Consider the following 6,000-nt stretch of genomic DNA (forward strand, 5'->3'; position numbering starts at 1 on the left):
CCCTGGGAACTCTGAGAGCCCTTCACAATCTCACATCTCACTAACTCTCATGGATTACTATGGTCCAGCCAAGACTGATCTTTAAATGCTAGTGATTTTTCCTCTCACCCAGGACAGTCACATGAAATTACCGCTGCCTGGAATAATTATCTCATCCACCTGTTTATTCTTCAGGTCTCAGCTTAAACCTCATTGGCTCTGGAAAGTTACCCTAAGAATCCAGGTTGGATGCCCTTCTGCCCCTTTTCTCATAGTTCTCTTTACTTCCCTTATCATATTGCTAAAAACTTATCTTTTATAGATGCCTGTGTTCATGTCTATCTTCCCTCATAGACTATAAGTCCCTTGAAAGTAGGGACTGTGTTTTTCATCTTTAAATCATCACTTCCTGACACAGCGGCGACTATATAGTAAGAGCTTGGCAATATTTGTTGATTCTTTAGTGTTGTAGGAAAGACGTATTTTCAGATGTGAAATTAATGAGAAAGATTTTGTGAAATCTTTCTCATTAATCAACGGATGTACCTAATATTAATTAATTAATTAATTAATGCTCACTCAATAAATATTCTCAACACCTATATGTCAGGGACTACGCTGAACACTGGGTATATGAAGATGAATAAGACATTTTTCTTTTCCTCAAGGCTTTCCAGGTGTGACTGGGGAAATGGACAAGTAAGCAGGCATAATATGACATGATATATGCTATAATAAACATATGCATACATTGCTATGGATTGTAGAAAAAGTAGTATGTCAGATGTCAGAAGAGGAAAGAAGCAAATCTTAGGAGGAGGAACCAGCACTTGGAAAAGATCAAAAGTTGGCAAGAACATTGGCATATTCAGCAAGCTGAGTGGTCAGTAGAGTGTCCAATGATAGCAGCTTATTGGATCCATACGGTAGTGAGAAGTGAACTCATTATGCCTCTTGATGCAATTAAAAACTTGGGGCCTATTCACTGATTTTAGATATGAGAGAGGTATTCTCAGAGGGACACTTTAGAAAGATCACTCTAGCAGCAGTGTGGAAGGTGGATTGGAGGAAGATATACTAGAGGCCAATGAGACCTGTTAGGAGCACTTTTTAATTGTATTGGTAAAAAATATGATGGACCAGCTGTGTGTAAGTACTCGGCAGTGCACCTGGAGAGGAAGTGAAAGGGAGTGACTTAGTAAGCAGAACCATATTGCCATGCCTTGAAGTAGGCTGTTCCTTCTTGGACTGTTGTTCTCTCCTTTCTTTAGCTAATTACCATTTATCCTTTATCATTCAATTAAAGGGTTACCTCTGGCAAGTTTTCTCTGACTCTCCCACATTTAAGGTAATTAAGATAATCCTACTTTTAGGCTCACATTATATATAGTATATAGCATCTGCAACATTAAAATGTAAGCAGTTAGAGAGCAAATATAATGTCTGATTCAACCTGGCAAAAGTTTAGCAGAGTGTTTGGCATGTGGTATGCACTCAAAAAATATTTACTGCACAGATGAATGTGGGAGTGAATAAATGACTACTCAGAAATGGGAATTTTAGGAAAAAGAGTAAACAGTGTGACACTCAGTTTTCTTGGGCAACAGGGAAACGGTGGGAATAATCACTGAGCTAGGGCAAGAGAGGGAAAAACAAATTTGGAGAATTATTTGGGGAGGGTGACAATGATTACATTTACTTGAGACAGGTTGGGTTCAAGCAGCTTATGAAAAGAATGCTTAAAAGTTTTTTAGTGGAACTTCTAAAAGTGATCTAGTGTGAGGTCAAGAGTTGTGATTCATTGATTCATAGGTAGCTGGTTGTTGAAAGTATCATACAGTTTCATCATCCAGGAACACTCTGTGTATTGAGGAAAAAAGTTCTTAACAGAGAGAGAGACCTGAGGATCCCCATCATAGTGGTGCTTTTTGGGAGAAGAGATCAAGGAAAGTTTAGACATTAACAGAGAAGTTTGGAAAGAATATTGCTATAAAAGACAAGAGAGAAATGAGTTCCAGGAAACAGTCATCAACAGCAAATATTTCCAAGAGGACATCTATAATAACTGAAAATAACCAATTAATTTTTTTTTAATTAGAGCATATGTAAAGTTATTCACTACTTGTGAAGAGCAATTTTAATGGAGTATCAGAGATGCTACAGGAGTTTGGATTGATTTGAGAAATGGAACCATTGAAGGTAGTGAGTGTAACATATTCTTCTCAGAAGTATGGTTACGAAAAAAGAGAAATGGATGGGGTAGAGTATGGAAAGGAGTAAAAATGAGTTACACCATCGAGGAGGCTTTTCTTCTCTTTTCAAATAAAAAAACATAATGAAATCTTGAGAATAAGTAGCAATTTAAGAGGGCAACATTAATAATATAGGTGGACTAGATGGGTATATGAACAAGGTCTAGGATAGAGTAGGATCAAGAGCCCCAAAGGAAGCATTAGCATTGGCTGGAAGAATGTCACCTCTCTCTCTGAGACTAGAGAGAAGAAAGGCTGTGTACATGTGTAAGTTTAAATTAAGTGGGGGCTCATTCACACCTGATTTCTTCTATTTTTCTGGGAAGTAAGTAGCAGAGAGTGAAGGAAATGGCAATAAAGAACATGTGTTGACTGGCTTCGGTAAGAATTAAACATAGAACTACAGAGACTAATGAAATATTATTGTATAGCTGTGTAGACCTTGCTGAAATAGTTGAAAGAATATCTTTAGTGTATTAATTTGCACAGTTGTGTGATTTATCCAGCATCACCCAATAGCTTGTGTCCATCTAAGATAAAGAGGAAGATAATTATAGTGATCCAAGTTGTCATTAACAGGGTGCACACATGAGTTTCTAATCTGGAATTCATGGTTCATGGTCCATATGCAATTTCAGGAGTAGGTATCCTGTGGATTTCTAAAAAGCTATGAAAAAATTTGTATATATACAGATTTTTATGGAGAGACAGTAGATAGTTAGTTTTTGTATAACTTTCAAAGTGAGCCAAGATCAAAATTTTAAGATTAGAAGATTGAGGGAAAAGTATAATAGTTGTGAATCAATGATCCTCCAAAGGTAATGAAAGAATGAGAAAGTGATTCTTCTGGTTACAATGTTTGTAAGGAAATTGCTGACATTTTTCAAAAAGACAATAATTTGAAAAAGTACTAATAACCAGAATATATTCAATATAAAGAATTCTCAAAACTCAATAATATGGAAATAATCAACCCAATTAAAAAAGAGGCAAAACATTTGATCCTACAGTTCAGTTGAGAAGGTATATAGATGACAAACACATGAAAAGATATTTAAAAGCATTAACTGTTAGAAAAATGCAAATCAGAACTACAAAGAAATACCACAAGTATTAGAATGGCTCAATTTTTTAAAACAAGGCAATAACAAGTGTCAGCGATGATGTGGAGAAACTAGAATTCTAATATACTGCTGGTGCAACTTCAAAATGGTGTGACCTTTTATAAAACAGTTTGGTAGTTTCTTATGAATTTAAGCAGATATTTACCATACAACCTATGAAAATATTCTTTGGTATTTACCAAAGAGAAATAATAATACATGCTGTGGCTTTATTCATAATTGTCAAAACTTGAAACAACTTAAATATCCACCAGCTGGTGAATGGTTAAACAAATTGTGGTGTACCATACAGTAAAATACTATAATAAGTATTTTATTCAGCAATAAAAATAGAATGAAGTACTGAAACATTGAACAGAAATGATAACTCTCAAAATCATTATGCTAATTGAAAGAAGCCAGACTCAAAAGGCTATAATACTGTATAATTCCCCTTACATAACATATTGGAAAAGACAAAACTAAAAGGACACACATTAGATCAGAGGCTGCCAGGGGCTGGAAGTGAAGAAAGGAGATTTTTCTACAAAGGGACACAAGGGAATATTTTGGGGTGACAGAAATATTCTACATCTTGATTTTTGTGTGGTTACATGACTATATAAATTTATCAAAATGCATAGAACTGTCACCTAAAAAGTATACATTTTATTGTTTGTAAATTACACCTCAATGTATGTGTAGAAAAAATAGAGCACAAAGCTCTAAAAATAAGTGCTCTTGGGGGGCTTCCCTGGTGGTGCAGTTGTTAAGAATCCACCTGCCAAAGCAGGGGACATGGGTTCAAGCCCTGGTCTAGGAAGATCCCACGTGCCACAGAGCAACTAAGCCCATGTGCCACAACTACTGAACCTGTGCTCTAGAGCCCACGAGCCACAACTACTGAAGCTGCATGCCTAGAGCCCATGTTCCACAAGAGAAGCCCGCCCACTGCAAATAAGAGCAGCCCCCACTCACCACAACTAGAGAAAGCCCACGTGCAGCAATGAAGACCCAACACAGCAAAAAAAAAAAAAAAAAAAATGTGCTCTTGAAGAAGCATGATGGCACAGTTGTGTAAATGGGTTTGGACTATTTTCTCCTCAGCGTCACCTTTCACAGAGTTTATTCCCTTTCATCCAGCCACTTCCTCAATTACAGATGCAAAGCACAGAATCCTCCAAGGATTTCACTAAAAAGAGCTCTGGGAGGAGATCTCCATGTAGTAACAGTGGGAGAAAGAATCCTACTGACAAAACGAAAATCAATGGAAAACATCTGGGCCACTCCCTACCCAATCGTTTTACCACTTTATTTTCTACTAAAACTTTAAGTTGTATTAATAATAGACTCCATTGTCTTAGAGCATTATGCTCAAAGGCAAACTTTTACCCCAGGGAGATGTGATCAAATTAGTTCTTACCATTCCTATTCCACCTTAGATAAAATAATAGTGGGGATGAATTTATTAGATCTTCCTACAACAATTAATGCATGTCTTTCTTGGAATGCATGCAAAGGAGGGGTGTTTGCTTGAAAATAATGAGAGAAGAGCTTTTGTTTCTTGAGGTTCAAGTATAGATGGAAGCACGGCACTATATGAGGCTTTGCCCAATCGAGTCACGGTATGAAGGACCTGGACACATGGGAGGTGAACAAATATGGATGATGAGCAAGAGGAAGTAAATTTGTGAATGGGAAAGTGCTAAGAATAAAATGATAGCAACTTCTCATCATTGAATCTCTCACAATACCTATAAGGCGTCCATCTCTATCCTCAGGGTTGAATTAAAATGAATTGAATGGAATTGAATTGAGCAGAGATGAATTAAATAGCTTCAACTCAAGAGGAGAGAAAAGGCTCTGAGTCACAGCCACTGGAAGAGTAGTTTTTGCTTATCATGGAAACCCAGGACCCCACCCCAAGCCTGTCTCTAGCAACAAAATGTGATTCAAAAGATTGTTTTCTAAAAATGTTATCTCTTCAAATATTTTCATGATGGTGATGGTGGGTTGCCTCACACACCAAAACGCTCCTTCTTATCCTCAAGGATCTGCTATTTATGATGAAATGCTGCAAGGGCAGTATCTCATTAACAGCTGGTATATTCTGTGAAGCGTTCCTACATAGGACTCTGGAAAGGCTTACGCCAAGGAGTACTTCCCAGAACTTCTGCTGCCAGTGTCCTTGTCCTCGTGGTGAGCCACAGCCACCCCCCACCTCTGCAGGAGACCCTCTAACACTAGCAGATCAATTCCATTTTCTCTATTCCTCCACTCATTATCAATTGAGAGAAGAAAGAAAGAATGAGAGAAAGAGGAAGAGAGAGAGGACAAAAAGGGGAGGACAGTCTGGGAATTAATTTAAGCTGAGAAGAAGCAAGAAGAACTACAATCCTGCAGCCTGTGGAACAAAAACCACATTCATAGAAATATAGACAAGATGAAAAGGCAGAAGTCTATGTACCAGATGAAGGAACAAGATAAAACCCCAGAAAAACAACTAAATGAAGGGGAGATAGGCAACCTTCCAGAAAAAGAATTCAGAATAATGATAGTAAAGATGATCCAGGACCTTGGGAAAAAAATGGAGGCAAAGATCGAGAAGATGCAAGAAATGTTTAGCAAAGACCTAGAAGAATTAAAGAACAAACAGAGATGAACAA

The sequence above is a fragment of the Physeter macrocephalus genome, chromosome 7 (assembly GCF_002837175.3).
Source record: "Physeter macrocephalus isolate SW-GA chromosome 7, ASM283717v5, whole genome shotgun sequence".
Taxonomy (NCBI): Eukaryota; Metazoa; Chordata; class Mammalia; order Artiodactyla; family Physeteridae; genus Physeter; species Physeter macrocephalus.